The sequence below is a fragment of the Balearica regulorum genome, chromosome 9 (genome assembly GCF_011004875.1).
Source record: "Balearica regulorum gibbericeps isolate bBalReg1 chromosome 9, bBalReg1.pri, whole genome shotgun sequence".
NCBI lineage: Eukaryota > Metazoa > Chordata > Aves > Gruiformes > Gruidae > Balearica > Balearica regulorum.
In genome coordinates, this window is record NC_046192.1 from 13,826,074 (window position 1) to 13,842,528 (window position 16,455).

Consider the following 16,455-nt stretch of genomic DNA (forward strand, 5'->3'; position numbering starts at 1 on the left):
TTCTCAGACCTACTGGCAGCATTTGCCGAGATCTAGATCCCCGCCGTGGTAAGTGATGCTTTTCTCCATTGCAAAACTCGCTCAGCTCTCGGCTCGCTGTCCCAGGGATGGGTGTAGAAGTTGTATTTGTTTGGAACAGAATTGCCCAACCCCAGTGGTTTCACGTCAAGCAGCACAGAGTAAAACTATTGTCGTGTATTAACTCTGAATGGGAGCAAACAGACCAAATAATCATTGCTGGCGCAGACAGTAGCACGGCACTAATGTCATTCTTTTTAAGTTTGCAAAGCAACTTTTTTTTTTTTTTTTTTTTTCCTTGGTTGTTATGGGTAGAGCGAGCCTGTGTTTTGGGTCTGATCTTTATATTTACATTACACACCAGACCATAACAAACTATACAAAGAATGCAGCTGCCATATGTGCTTTGTGAACATACAATTATGATTGGGGGGTTCATGCATTCAACCTAAGTGTTGCAGACACACTGATACCACTCCGCAAGGTTCGTGCAATACCTGAAAACTCACTCCATATTTGGGGGGAGGGGTTGGAGAGACGTTGCATTTTTAAAACCTCTATATTTAAAAAAAAAATCAACTACAGTAAATGCCTCCTGGACATTTATTTTTAATGTACAGTCTGCAGCTCTGACTGGATCAAATTCACGATTATTCAGATGAGGTTGAATTTGAATAACTTGCTGGTTTCTCTCCCCCGCCCTCCCCCCCCATCACCCTCCCCCTCCTTTTTTTTTTTTTTTTTTTAATTTTAAAAATTAAGAAAATGAAGAGAGCCGCTGAGTCCGGCTGACCTTTGGCTGACATAATTTAGCAGGAGACCGTTCACAAATGAAGACTGGATAAATTAGACACTCTAGTTCTCCGGGTAAAGCGATACTCAGCTCCCGGCTCGCACGGAAAGGAGCCGGGGTAGGGGTTACCCCGCGGCCCGGGAGCCCCAAAGGGCAGCGGTGGGAGGACGGTCCCGGCCGAGGGGCGCGGGGAGCCGCCGGGCACCGCCAAGTTCAGGGCGAAAGCCGCCCCCGCGCGCCGCTGAGAACCCAGCCCGATAACCGCACGCTAAGGAACCCCCTCCCGCAGGACCCCGCTCCGCAGCCGCGCAGAGGCCGCGAGTGCGCAGGAGTGGCGGGGCCGGGCCCGGCGGCTCCAGCTCCGCGCTACACGCCGCGCCGCTCCGCGCCCGCGGGCTCTACCCGGCAGCAGGGAGACGGGGACGCTCCGCGGCCTCCCCGCCGGCGCGGTTATCGATCTGCGGCGGGGCTGGGCTCCGCGGACGGCGGCGAGGGCGCGGAACCTCCCGCCGGCCCCGGAGACACGGTGCCAGGGTGCGGGCGATCACGGCCCCCCGCCCTGCCTTATTAGCTTGTCAGAGTTTATCTCGTTAAGTTGTGCAGGACGTTACTCACATGACAAGGCACGGGCAAACTCTGGAGAGGGCTTAATCCCCAGAAGTTGCTGTCAAAAAAAAAAAAAAAGGGGGGGAGAAAAAAAAAAAGGAAGGAAAAAAAGAGAAGGAAACCGCGTTTCGGGTTTTAACCGATCATTTGTTGAGCATCTGCGGACACTGCTGCTCTGCTCACGCAGGCTTGCCAGGGGATTGCTGTTTTAGAGACAACGGAGCGTTTTCCAAGCGCAGGCTAATGTCCTTTTCTCCCCACTGGAAGAGGTGAGAGCCATTCCCTCCCTGCAGCGGGCGGAAGGGGGAAGGGGCACGGCGGAGGGGCCGATCCTGAGCTCCTTAGGCAAAACTTCCAGCTGAAGCAGGACCGAGTTCCCAGCCGACAGCAATTTCCCCCTCTCTAATGAGTCGCCCCTGCTAATAAATGATGCCTCCGCTCAGGTTCCTCAGCGGTCTGCAGCTGAGTCCGAGAGAATTTGATCCTTTATTTGAAGATGTGTTTTAATAAAACTGCTGTAACGTTGCCATTTTATTAGGAGGTTATTGTTTCCAAATTAATACTTAATCTATGAAAAATGTCTATCCTACCAAACTAGATTCACCTCCATGCACTCCCTTCTTCATTTACATGCGTTTTACAACTAAGAACCTAGCTCAACATTTCCCTGAGTCATCAGACCATTAATTTGCTGGGGAGCTAGCTGTTTCACCCAGATGGATATAATTCTGAATAAACTCAGAAGAAATGCAAAACCATATGATTTTCTGTCATTTTCTCTCCCCCCCCCCCCCCCCCCCCTTTTTTTTCCTTCTTTCCTCCTTAGTCGGTCTGTGTTGAGCAATGCCTTCAGAAACTTCATTATCTAAAAGGCAGACCTAGAGGGCAGGGACTTTGGAAATAATTCCCTTTTATTCTGAAACTTTCTAAACTTAGAGCAGGGTTGAACATGTCCTCAAATCTGCACCTTCCAGGAAGAAATGAATGATGTGCCAGACATTTCACTTCTACTCAAAAAATATAAACCAAATGCTGTTTGGTTCGGAATGCTTCCTCAGGCCCATTTTCTGTGCACATTTTACAGTCAGAATGTAAAATGGTCACCTCAGAAGTTGATAAAAACCCTATGCAAATGTTACTGTATATCTCTTCCTCCATTTTATTTCAAGTAGATTTTACTAACAATTCATAGCAAAAAAATGGATAGCCATCCTGACGAGATACCTCTGCAGGTTGCAGGCCAATCAAGCTCAAACAACTCATGTTAGAAATAAACTTGGGCTAGGTGTAATATTTCTGAGAGAAGAACTCCCCCCCCCCCCGCAAATGAGTACTATTTTGCACTCAAAATTTCACCTTTCTTTGACTTTCTTGAATGGTGAAAATTTACACCCAAGTCAGCATGAAGCGTTGTAACAGAGGGTGGTTGCAGTGGAATTTTAGGTTTTAAAGTATCGTACATTAAAAAAAAAAATCCTAACAGAGCAAGTGTAGTTTCTGCTTGATATCTGAAAGAACTATCATCTAGGAAATACCCCCAAAATATTAATCTGCTAGATAATGTACGTACTGAATAGAAGTGTATTTCCACCAGCCCTGTAATACAAATCAAGAAACATTGTAAATATCATATGATTGATAAATCAAGAATTTGTAAATGCAATGCCAGCATCACAGCACTCAAGATATTTTTTCCTATTTATAAAGATACATGCTTAATTATTCAAGTTTAGGTTTTCCTTGTCCTAACTTTATGCTTTATTGAAAGCTGTTGAACCCTTAGACTTTTGATTGCTGGCATTTTTGGTTTAGGAAGTGGGGTTATAATACAGGCAGTTACATACCTAATGCAAGTGTCTGTGTTTAAATCAAAAGAATTATCTTTCATGCAGGTGAGTGAAGCAGGTTATTTGCTTATGGCAATTTTAGTGTCAGTCATATTTTTTGATCCATTTAGATTTAGTTATTTATTTTTATTTACCATTACTGCTTGCAGCAGGACTTTCACTGAGGTGAATATCCCTAATATGAGCATTTAGAATTGTCTGGCTGGTTTGTTTAAAGCATTTGGGATATTTTTTTAAAACTAAAATAAAAATATTTTTTAATGCTGGATTAGTTTTCTGCTGTGATATTTGTAGGAGTTCTTTGTGTGGTTGATCAATAGACAATGTGCTTCATGTTTGTACAGACATTTTTAATCATATAGCAAATTGTTGAATGTTCCTATAAGGAGCAATGGAAAAAGGCTACCGGGAAGTGTAACGACATTAAACTGGGGAAACACATGAGGGCTGAAATGAGGGACTGAACCAAACCACAGTGAAATCAATGGGAGGCTCCTGTTGAGTTGGAACAGGCTTCAGGCACAGTATAAATGACTGCACAGGTACAGCACTTTTCATCGCTTTCCGGTTTTGCTTTGGTTTACAGCACATTATTTACAGGTAACATTCTTGGGGTAGATTAAAGTTTACTGATTCATGTCTGGCATAAAAAGATCTGTGTTTGGATGTAAGTGCCGATAGGAAGGCTGGACTGGTATTGCAGAGCTGATGGAAATGATATGCAAGGTTCACCTTATGCAAGCAATGATTGCTTTTAGGATATTTCTTAAACTATTGTTCTTGTAGGTAAAGAACGTATGAATGCAGCAACTATCCAAAAAATTTGGTCAAGTCCTTTCCAGTAAACCAGTTGTTTTCAGCCACATGACTAAAAGTTGAAAATTGAACAGCTTACCCAATCTATATTCTTCTCTGTCAAGGAGTAACAGCAATGAGGGACACCCCCCACCCCCCCACCCCCCAGCACCCCCAATCTTAGCAGCATTCTACAAATATCACTTAATAATTAATTCCCTGCTAATATTGGAACTTGACTGTGAAAGTGCTGTTTTCTGCTAGGAGAATTCAGATGCAGTAAACACTGCTACAGCAAATGGACTGTTTCTGTTGGGACATGCTATAAGTGAGTTTTAGTCTGTTCCCACTGGAGCCATAAGTTTAGGATCAGATCCTGCTTAATATCATATTTCTCCTTCTCATGATACTTAGTGACTGGAGCAAAAAGCACGCTATTTTAAAAAAAAAAAAGACCCCTTAAAAATATATGGAGTTGCTTATCTAGAAAATCTCAGTGTCACTGGAATTTTTAATTTTCTCCCTCCACTTGCAAAGGACTTAGAGACTCCTTTAGAAACTTAGCTTCATATTTAGATACGCTCTCCTTTTAAGTTCTATTGTGTACTGAAGACTAGCACATTTAATTAAAAAATCCTAACAAGATAAAATTGTGCAGTGTTGTCAGTAGTTGCAGAGAAAGGGTCAAATTCTTCCTTTCTTAATCTGGCAAAATTCCCATTGACATCAGTGCAATGTTCTTTACAAAGCAGGACATGTATTTTAAGAGCCCACCAATTACAAGGAAATTGTTTTACTCTTGCTGCAGTGTTGTGTTTGTCTGCTGGCTGACAGGAGCAATCGGAAACCTGCATGCTCCTAGTTTTTCTGATCGTAAATTAGGAAATGTTAAGATGAAATCCTAAATGTTTCAAAAAAGCTGTAAACAACTCACTTCTGATATGAAAGCTAGGCAAAAAGGATCTGGCTGTCTCTCCTCTTCCAAGCAGGACTTCGAGTTAAACTATAGGAAAAGTTCTGAAGCCTTTTAACTTTTCCCCAGCCAAAGCTGTCATTAGTTAAAATATTATTTTTACCTGTAGAAGTACGATGAAAGGGCTTTACAGTCCAGATCTGTTTATACTCTGTAGGTTTAGTAAAGAAACAGAATTTCCCCTCTGACATGCCCAAATAAACAATGAGCCTATTTCAAGTTCCGCTCAATAAGTGTGTTAAATGCATAAAGTATTTTGAGTAAATGCCATGCAGCTGTTTGGTAGCTTGCAATTACTGCGGTATTGTGTCTGCCTGCGTTTTGTGTACTGCTATAAATCCTGCAAGCGGACACTGCTATTTCTGACACATCGTGTTGGATTTTCTGTAAGTCTATAGGTTTTGTTCCAAGTAGATGAAAATAATGAAACATTATAAATATTAGATAGTCTTGCTCCAGTGTGTGGTGCTGTAAATCTCTGGAGATTTACAAAGAGACAGTGACAACATGAATGCAATTACACATGATACTATTTTATGAGCTAATTCTATAAAGCAGCATCTCAGCTCTGCACTGACAATTTTTCACGGCAACTTTCGGAATGTCCCATGGAACCTTTTAATAGATTAATTATTTGCTCATCCCAAAATAAATTTGCACGTGGCTAGAATTAAACAAAAGGCCTACCACTGCTTCAGGAGGAGATTTGCTTGAGAAGGGACTCAGGATAGAACGAGTTATTTCAGGGCTCAGATTAAAATGCTGAAATACAGTGATATCTGCCAGGAGGCTCTGCTCTGGCTGTGCGCCGCAACCGTATGTGCCCTGCAAAGCCTTTGTACTGCCCTCTGGTCTGTAGAGATTCTAGGCTGGTGAAGGAGAAATATTTCTTCTCTGAACCTTAGTTCAACAGGTGACTTTGAAATGACCTATGGATTCTTCCACTTTTATCGAGCTGAGATCAATAGCTAGCGTGGTTCTAGGAAAATACACGTAGGTATTTTCTCAAGGCATGCTAATTTAAAAAATAAGACCTGGAAAAACACTTGTAGTGTTAGAGGATTCAAAGAGTGCTCAGAAAAAAACAACTTTGGAATTGTTATAGCAGCTGTTATAATCTATTATGTAAATCATCTGGGAATTAAAACAAAATATTTTGTAAGATAGTTTTTGTCAAATAATAAATATGCTATCATTTGGACTTAATGTTTTTCCAGAGGTGTTATTGTTATCTGATGAAAGTGAAACCTTAGAGTACTCCTTATTTTGACTGATGAGGATTTAATATTTATTTATAGCTGTGCCAATGATAACACCCATATATCTGTTCAAGAGAACATATGCTTCTCAGAATTGGGTGTTGGAACTTACGCTGTTGATCCGTAGCAAGTTTTATTTGTCTTCTAGGTGTCACCTAGATATTCTCACCAATTTTAATCAGAGAAACTAAAAGATAAAGTATGTGAAACACCCCCCCCCCCCCCAAGCCATAAGTGTTTTTGGTCAGATTATTATTTGCTTTAATGTTCATTTATACCACCATAGCCCTCTCTGCAAAAACTCAGTGGTTACTCTTCATTGCCTGAGTGTTGTAAACTGGCTCTTATAAAACCAAGAATCAGCCCCTTTAAATCATTTCTCCCCTTCTATACGGGGTATTGGTTGCTGGTGCAACATGTCAGTTCATCAGCCTGTTGACTGCAGTACAGTATGATTTCACTAATGACTGGGATGCATACTGCAGATTACCACATTTTGCAAATTAGTGAGTAATCAAACAAACACCATAAAAATCAAGGATACTGCATAATGAAATATACTTTATTCATTTATTTTTTCAACCATATATTAGTTTTAATTATTTGTGTTAATAATTCATTGGGTGCTAGCACATACAGCTATGGAATGTGTTTTTTAAAAAAATTGTGTTTTAGTAACCAAAGCCCCATTGTAGCACTCTGATCTTCAATCCTTTGTGAGAAGATGGCTGAGAGCTTCTTTCTTGAGTGAGGGACCTTGTTTCAGCGATAATCCCTAAGAAGGTCCTAGAGTCCTCAGGGCCAGCCTGGTGGCGATGCTGGGGAGGAGTGGCTGTCACCTTGGGAAGGTCGTTGTAGCTGGGCTGGCTGCTTGCCTGCGTTGGCTTCCAAAGAACTGATGAAGAGAGAGAAACTCATCACAGGCAGGTTAGAGCAGGAGCTTGACTTGGGTGCTCTCAGCCACTTACTGGAGGCAGTCTCTCCTGCTTCTTCACTCCCCTCCTTCCTCCTCCTTTGCCAGTCCATAGGGTAAGCCTACAGCATGAATAACACCAAACTGTATCTTTTACCCATCTTGATTCTGGCGTAATGTCTAGTAATGAATAAGGGAGTGAAAGCTTCTCTACTAGGTGGCTGGTGCTTGCAAGGAGGGCAGCGTTCTCTGCCTGATGAATCCCCGAGTTCTCCTCCGAGATGTCGACCTCCAGTGCCAGCTGCCCAACTGGGCAGAAATAATTCATTTTGTGTCTATGGGATGAACTTCAGCTTCTTCTGAGCTCAGTTTGGACGTCTGACATGGAGGAGAACATCCCCTCAGGGTCTTCATTTCTTGCCATTCCTTTAGGAAATGTTCTGTTTTTTTAAAGTGTCGAGGTAAATATCATGCTTATGTATAAAACCTATGTGCAATGCGCCTTTTTTTCTTACTGCACAATTTTTTTTTTTTTTTTTGGTCATTTGACAGTTCCATAAACTTTCAGTTGGTAAAACCATTTTTCTTTTTTCCTTGTATTTTAAGTTAAACCCATGAATGGCCTGTCAAGAGTTTTATATTATTGTAAGCTGAAGTTTGGATGGTAGCAGCAACAGGCCACTAACCATAATTGTGTTGCTGTTACCACTGTAACAAATTTGTGTAATTTAGCTATTTTGAAGCTTGGGAAGTGCGTAAAGGCAAATGCAGTACTGATGAATATTTATTTTACTGCTGTGGGATCTTAGGTTTAACCATGTTTACATCAATTCTGGAAAACTGTCCTTAAAATTTAGCAGAGTGGATTATATCTGAAAATGGGGGACAACAGTGAAAAACCTTGCTGGAAAAAAGATTTATGACTGTGGAAGATATTTATTTATATCATTTTAATAGTAACAGTATGAAAGAGAGTCTTCTTGCAAAGACCAGTGTAGGAGACAGACGTTTGATCTGACCTTAAGAAGTGCACCAGTGTTTGACAAGATGCTGAGCACCACGTGACGTACACAGATTTTCCTCATTTGACAGCATTCAACCAATTGCAGGTTTATGCCCCAAATATCTGTGTGTCTTGGTGACCTTATTAGAGAAAGGAAAGTTTGAGCCCCCTCGTAGTCTCAGCGGGAGCAAACCCGTGTGTCACACGGTCAGGGCAAATGAAGGCTGTGTCCTTCAGTGCTTATCAGGCTGGTGGGATATTATTAACCTACTTGAAACATGATTCTGATGTGTATAGAACATGCTAACAATTTCAATTTATTGGCAGGTCATTGATTTTTTTCAAGATTTTTTTTTTTTCCAGATAGATTTGAATCTAGGCAATAGAAAATCGGTAGACGTGTCATAGTGTTTCCCTCCTTTACATCATGGTCGTCTTTTTGAAATAGCCATAATCTAGAAACTAGCTTTTCTTTTTGACTCCTGTTGATAATATAGTGTACATTGGAAACTTGACAGAATGAATTATATCTAAGATATTCTTCTTAGAGGCATAGTAGCCAGAATTTATCACATATAAAGGACCAGTGTTGGAATGGACCTTGGTTTTTTTTATTTTCAGGTTAGTGAGAACTGCAGTTATCTAACAATCAGCAAGTAACTACTAATGGTTGAGTATGAACCGTAAGGAAATTGCGAAGCGTTGCAATAAGAAGAGCACTCTCTCAACGAGCTGAGTCTGACTGTCCGTCAGTGCAGCTGGGACAAACTGGTCTGGTCAGACTTCACCCTTCGGCATCAACGAACTTATGTCAAGATTCACTAAAGTTGAATAATTTTGGAGCTTCAAGTGGGGGCTAAATAGAGCCCAGATCATCTCATGACTCCTGCAAACAAGCAGCTGACTTTCACCCATTCAAACCTAATGGTTGTGCATTTTTTTCCTTGGCCGGTGAGTGTGTGCAAAATACGACTATTTCTAAATAAGAAAACCTCAGACATTTACATGGCAGCATCTCTCAAGGTCATAAAGTATGTGTGCTGAAGACAAAAGGATATTAATTTGACCATAATTTATGTGAGGGCTTTCAACAAGGCAGAGGAATGCATATTTTAAAGATTTTTTTTTCTCAAGTAATTTAATTTCTCAGGAAATACTGCCATTAATATTTTATTTTGAGCACTGGGGTGCAAATGGTATTACCCATGTTCCTCTTTACTCCTGACAGTACACTCGACACCAAACACTTGTTCCAGTAGCATATTTGTCCCCTGGTAAACACAAAGTCTTCCCCCCCCCCCCCCCAGTGTCCCTCACTTATAAAAAGCCCCAATGTTTAGAAAGACTGGAAAAATAACGAGATGAGGGGGACATGAAAAACTGTGATTTTTCCAAGTGAAATTAGAAACAGGGTCTCTTTAACATGGAAATTTGATTTCTCTACAATTTGAGGACTCATTTCTGCAACTGTCACATATGTAAAATTTCCAGTGAAGTCAAAGAGGCCTTTGAATACAAAGAAACAGCACAATCAAGCTCTGAATATATATATATTCCATATGCTTTTCTCTCTCTCCCAGTGATGTACATGTTATAGTAATTTCATCCAGATAAAACTGTCATCATTTTAATTTTTACAGTCCTTAAACAGTTTAAAAAATAAAATTAATAAAAACAATTTCTGAGAAGAACAACTCATCTTTGTGAGAGCATTTAATTAGCATCTCCATTTTTTATTTTAAACTGAAATGTGAAATATTGCATTGTCAGGACATCCTGGAATGATACGCTAGATGTATTGTTTGTTTGGAATGGCTTGAAATCACACAACTTTACTGAATTATAACCAGATAAATATATCTAAGCCTGAGGGCAGGAAGTCCTGGCAGCTGAGACGTGGGGAACATGCAGTTTGTCCATACTAGATTCTTCTGTTCCCTTTTACTAATAAATCTACTAGAAAGCTTTGTTTTCACTCTCTGCATGATAAATAAAGTCTCTGTCTATGGTACCATATTAGTGCTTGGTACCGATGCTTCTAACTCCGCCTATTCTCATGGAGAGATGAGACCTCTGTGAACCAAACCTCATCAGGTCAGGTTTTGTTTGGGTTGGTGCCTATTCCGAAGCAGGGAAAACACAGCGTATCACAAGTATTATGGGATTGATGAATCACACCTCGGCTTCATAAGGTCATCTGCAACAGTCACTTGAGCTGCCAGACCACCCACCTCAATTTTTGATTTCCCAGACTGTCTAGTTTTATTTTCTATTTACCCATCTTAAAATCTGCCCCCCTCCCCTCCACCACATCTCCCTTGTACAAATCAGTTGCGAGGAGACCGTAAAAAGTCAGGGTAGCACCTTCTGCGTGTTCATACAACTCTCCGTTTGGTTGAGCCCTTTGGTAAACAATTTTTCTTGCATGACAGAGCATGTGCTGTGTGGCAGACATTTTTATGAGGTAGGCTAGGACAGGGCTAATCACATCACCGTGTCTCAGGTTTTGACCTTATCACTGTTGTGCACTGAGCCTAAAAATTGGGCACTGGCAACCACATCGCAGGAAAATAAATGGGAAACGACATTTTAGTTAAAAAGGATAAGTGGATTTTATTTTATTGAAACATAAGGTCATATGACTTTTATTTATTGTTCTTGTATGAGTGTAATTAAATAGCTGCCATGTTGCCATGTCAAACGATAAAAAAAAAGGAGCGATTTCACTTGCCAGGACCCAATTCATGGTTCTGCAGCTGTTTTACATTCGGGCCTTTTAACGAAGCCAGTGGAAAATCTACCTGGAAAGCAACGAGAGAATAATATTCTTATGTGAAACATCGTTTATAACATCTGTAATAAAGCAGGCTAAATCATACTTCTGCCATTTAAAATCATAAATAGTATGTTAGCTTTTAAAAGCAGCGTTTGTCCTTTTGAAATCCTTTGATGTCAGGCTGCTTTAAGAAAAGCGCAAGTAGACCTCCTCTGTACAGTGGTTTGATTAAGAAAAAATCATTACAAAGTCTCAATACATATATAATGAAAAGCAGTATGTAAATGTGAGCCTGGTAATTTATTATTGGTATCAGAAAAATAAGAATTTGTTGATACAACCATCATTGTTTCCAAAGGATGTAATAATATAAGCTATTCTTATTTGATTACCTACATATATTTTTTATATATACATATGTATGTATGTGCACACATGTAGATTGGTGACATAATCTTTAATAACCTGTGTTTAAGAATATAATTTTTCAGTGATGCACAGAATCTCTTATTTCATAGACATATTGGCACCTTTTACAATGATAGTCTGACTCTGTACAAAACAAGAGACAAACTCTGATAGTACTAGTAAGGATCTTTCTTAACAAGAAGTAGAAATAGTTCCTGAAAATTCAGAAACAACAACATGTGTTACTGCAAATTGGAAAATAACAGTTACTTGCAAAATGCCAGGCTGCAGAGAGGGATGTGGTTTGGAGGGCAAACTGGCCGCAGCTTCCAGCGTAAAGCCATCGAAACCCAGCATAACGCCAGGCAGCCGGATCTGATCCACACGCGTGTGACCTGCGGTGCTCTGGGAAACCTGCAAACTGCGCAGGCAGCTCTGCCTGGGGCGCCTGCGGTGGGATGTCGAGGCAGGACCTGGAAAAGAAACAAACTCATGTTGAGGAGAAATGGCTGCACCGTAGTGGTTCCTGATTAAACTCTTGACTCCAGTGAAAAAGTCTCACCCTTTTCATCCCCGTGTAATTTTTTCACACCGCTCACCTCCGGCACGGAGCTCCCCACAGCCCAGGCAGCCGGCACCCACAATGCCCTTTCACCGGGTCCCTGCTTCAGCCCAGGTGTCTTCTGCCCACCCCAGGTCCAGCAGCTGCCTGGAGACCCACTGCTGAGAGGGGGCTTGTGAGGGGAGCTCCGGATAAAGATGGAGGCTGTTTCTGGTTGGGAGAAACGAGCAGACAAGGCTTCTCCCAGCACCTGCCAATCAATCAAATTGAACACACAGACCAGCGGCCAGCCCTGAAAACCCTCGACCGTCATTTACACTAACACAGTTATCTTTCCCCAATGCTGTTTGAGAGAAGCAGGTCCCAGATGTTACCTGCTTAATAATTATCCTGTTTCCCAAGGACAAAGCTCCCCGCAGCTCCTGCACCGAGGGCCGGGCGGACACCTATGGTGGCTCCTCGGAGCTGTGCTTTGCCACTGGCAGCTGACGGAGCACATTGAAATGGCTGTGCCTCATGTCCCCACCTCCAAGAAGGACAATTGTATTAAGGGTTGATTTTTTGTTGTTGTTGTTGTTTTTTATTAGGTAAAAAAGAATAGGAGAGCCACAGTGCTGTAAACCAAGTATAAACATAATTTTGCTGCCCTTCCTTTTTGTTGTGCTGATATCACCTGTCATAAAGCAGAGATAAATGATTTGGTCTGTATTTGTATCCCACAATATGTGAAGATTTGAGATGTTTGGGACAGAGCCTGCTATGTCTGCTCCATGTATGTATGATGCACGGGGCAGAGGATAGCTCATCAATGTGATTAGTTGCAGCGATACAAGGATGCACCACGGCGGCAATGCTAATGTTTCCTCTTAGCTTTCAGCTTATTATGTTCAATGTAACAAAGGGATTGATGACCTCTAGAGCCTAATTCTCATCTCACAGAGTTGACAGAGATATTAAACACACTGTAATTGACCTTTCCTGATTTATAACAGAGTAAGTAGACTCAGATTCATTCTGAACTGGACAAGCTTATCCACAACTTCCAGATGTTGACAATGCAATTGGTCCCCATGTGGAAAGAAAGAGAGGTGTTTCTTCAAGTCCATATTTAATTTCCACGCTCCAATCCTTCTTTGTTTTAACTTTGCCCACATGCTGCTATGTCATGGTGATAATTGGACATTTTGGTTTTTGAGTCATATGTAGAATCTGCGCCCAGCTCATTGACATATGGATGAATAAGATGCTGGAAAAAGAGAGTGAATACCTCCGTTACAAGTGTAAATAATTGGTCTGGTCTTAAATAAAAATATATGAAGAAAACAGAAAAACTGCTATTAAATACACCTTTGCTGTCTGCAGTAGAACACAAGAGAGATTTACAACATTAATTATTTCCACCAGCTTTGAGCCTGAAATATGAATATGTCAGGTATTTAAATACTAATTTACTTTAAAAAATCTCTACTTTATTAAAATATCATTATGCATATTGGAAAGTTAAAAGTCAAAGCTATATAGCTGCTGAGGTAAAATTCACATTTATTGTCCACTGAATGTGATGGAAATTGAATTTGTCAGGAAGCTGATTGATATCTAGAAGTGTTTTGTTTTCAGTGACTGGCACTGCCGAGTTACAACCATCTATCATCTAACAGGTAATTAGTCAGATTTCTCATCATGAGCCTTCAATCCTGCTGTTTTATTATTGAAATACCACAAACCAGTAGGCATCTGAATGCAGATAAAGTTCTCTGTCATGGTCTTAAGGACAAAGACAACATTTTGCAACTGAGCTGTAGTAAGTTTGAATAAAAGTCACTGAAATGTGAGGCACGATGTTAATAATATGAGAAAAAGAGGTTCTGGAAAACATCATCATCGACTATTTTTCTGCAAAACAACATTTAATATTAAAATCTTTAGTCTTGCAGTCTACATGTAAACAAGTATCTACCTGCACAGAAGAGAGGCTTGCTGAGGCAGAAGACTGTTTAGACCTTAGGAGGGTATGGTGGAAATCAGGGTGTATCTCAGAAGTGCCATGTCCCTGTCCCTCCTGGCTGGTGGCAGATGCGAACTCTGATGCCCATGCAGGAGCCCCAGGTTCTTGTTGGTGGTTCCCAGAGAAGCCAGTTCTGCTCCTGCATACATCCGTGTGTTGCATGTGCATACATCATTTGCTTTCAAAGGAAGCAAGGCACAACTCGCTGTGCTTGGGCCCATTTGAAATTGGACAGGAGTGGACTTTGGGACTCAGGCCACAGCTGGCCCAGAAGTCTAGGTTTAAACAAAAATAGCTTTGTTGGGAGGTTGTTGTAAACTCTTCAGATATAGGTGAGTACAGGTTTGAACAATTAGCATGCTTTAATACAAAGGATAAAATAAAAGAAAATATTCGATAGCAGAGTTGTTACCTACACGACTGTGATAAATCTGCATTTTTTTTACACACCCCTCTTCTTCTCCCATCATCTCTTTGAAGTGTTCGCTGTAGATGATATAACAGCAGTTTAACAACCACTACTAGATAAGGATATAAAAAGTAAAAATAAACTGTTACTAGTGCTTCAGGAAAATAAGCAGGATGAACTGATCACAGTACTAAATGTGTTACACTCTGGATTCTTACTTTGTGCTCAGTGTCTACAAGGAAATTGAAAATGTGTTGCTGTTCATCCTTAAAATATTGCTTTTGTAACAGAATGCAACTGCATGAATTAATATTAGTAAAAGCTTATTTAATGTTCGGTTTTGGGACTAATTGATCTAATCCAGCTGCACAACTGTCTCATAGCACTGGGATGCCAGCGGCCTTGGTGGCTTCAGGAAGTAAAATCTAACTTTTAAAAACTTCTAATGTAGAAAGAAAATGTTTTTGGTGGAAGTTTGGGTTCATAATATCCCAGCCCTCCACAATGTCAAGACACAACAGCCTTTAGTTCTTCATGAGTTGTAAATGTTATTCTTTCCTAGAGAACTTCCACTGTTGAATGTATGAATTTTTACATACTTCTGTAATCCTGAGTTAGAAATGATAATTCACCATAGCTGATAAAGTGTTCTTAGTTTATGCAGCACACCAGAAAACAATTGCTAAGAAAGTTAGCTAACCATGCTAAAAACCATTTTGATCCAAAATGTCAAAACATTTCTAGAATGAATAAACTGTCCATTTGGTATCATGTGTTTAATGATTCAAAGAATTTGACAGTAGTAGGATTTAAATCACAGTGTACATTATCGGATAACATATATGTGAATATTGTATTATGGTATTTAATTTGCAGTTGTTCCTTAAGATTATCTTGTGTTGCAGAGCCAAGTAATTTTGAATTATGAGTTTGTTGCATATGCTTGAGCTGGCATTGTCACATGCGAGCAAGAGGCTGAGACATGACTAACAGTGAAAGAGAAGAGTGTATATGGAAGAGACAGCTGAAATGTGAAGGAAGGTAGCTCTTGTTCTGTGGACTAAGTTTGGCATGAAGGAGGATCGAAACTTGGGAGTTCTGAATAACCCAGACTTTTGGGGAGACTGAAACGGAAGGTACTCTTTGTGGCTGAGACCCATCTTTCAAGTAAATGCTCCCTGCAGAGAGGATCAAACAACCCCTTGATGGAAAATGCAAATATAAATCCAACCGTGAGCCACAGCTTTTCTTTACTCTCCTTCAGTGCAAGAGGTCTGTTTTATGTGAAATTTGGATAGCTTGTGTGCTTGGGCAAGCTTACTCTGTCAAGCAGTAAACAGACCCCTTATTTCTTGTGCAGTTATTCTACAGTCCAGCCCTTACAATCCTTCTGGCAACAAGGACAAACTCCTGTCTTGAGAGAACTCAGTGAAAAGAATGTGTAGATAAAGATCAAGAGTCATACATGAAATCAGGATAACTGACAAAAAACGCTAACTGGCAGAACATAAGGTGACTGTCAAAGCAGGGCGTAACATATTAGCAGTAATAAATAACCCAGAAATCTCACTTCATGGAAACAAACCAATGCAAACACTGAAGACAGCCAACACTAAACACTAATTAGATATAATTGCATTTTTGAAATGATTTAGTGGATTGGAGAACCATTCTCTGGCGCTGCCCTCCTGGACACCTGGGCAGAGGCCATCAGCTCACCCCCAGGCTTTGCAAAGCGTCAGTGAGGAACCAGTGGCCACATCAGGGAAACAAGAAAGAAGAAAACTCCTTTGGCAGGGTGGAGCTTGAAGGCTCACATCTGACTCCAAAGGTGACTTTCCTCTAGCTTCGCCCAGGGTCCCCTTTCTTGCAGAGAGCAATAACAAAAGCTAGGATCTCTCTAGGTTATTACAAATTAAGAGGGTTTTTGCAGGGACATTTCTAAGCGACAGGTCACAGGCTGTTGGGGTTGCTGAGTGTTTGTCTGCAAACGTGAGCTACAGTCCCTGTCAACGCAGTGAGCTAGTTGAACGGGATGAAACACTTGTGCTTCAACATTTACCTCTGCTACTTCCAAGCAACCCGGAC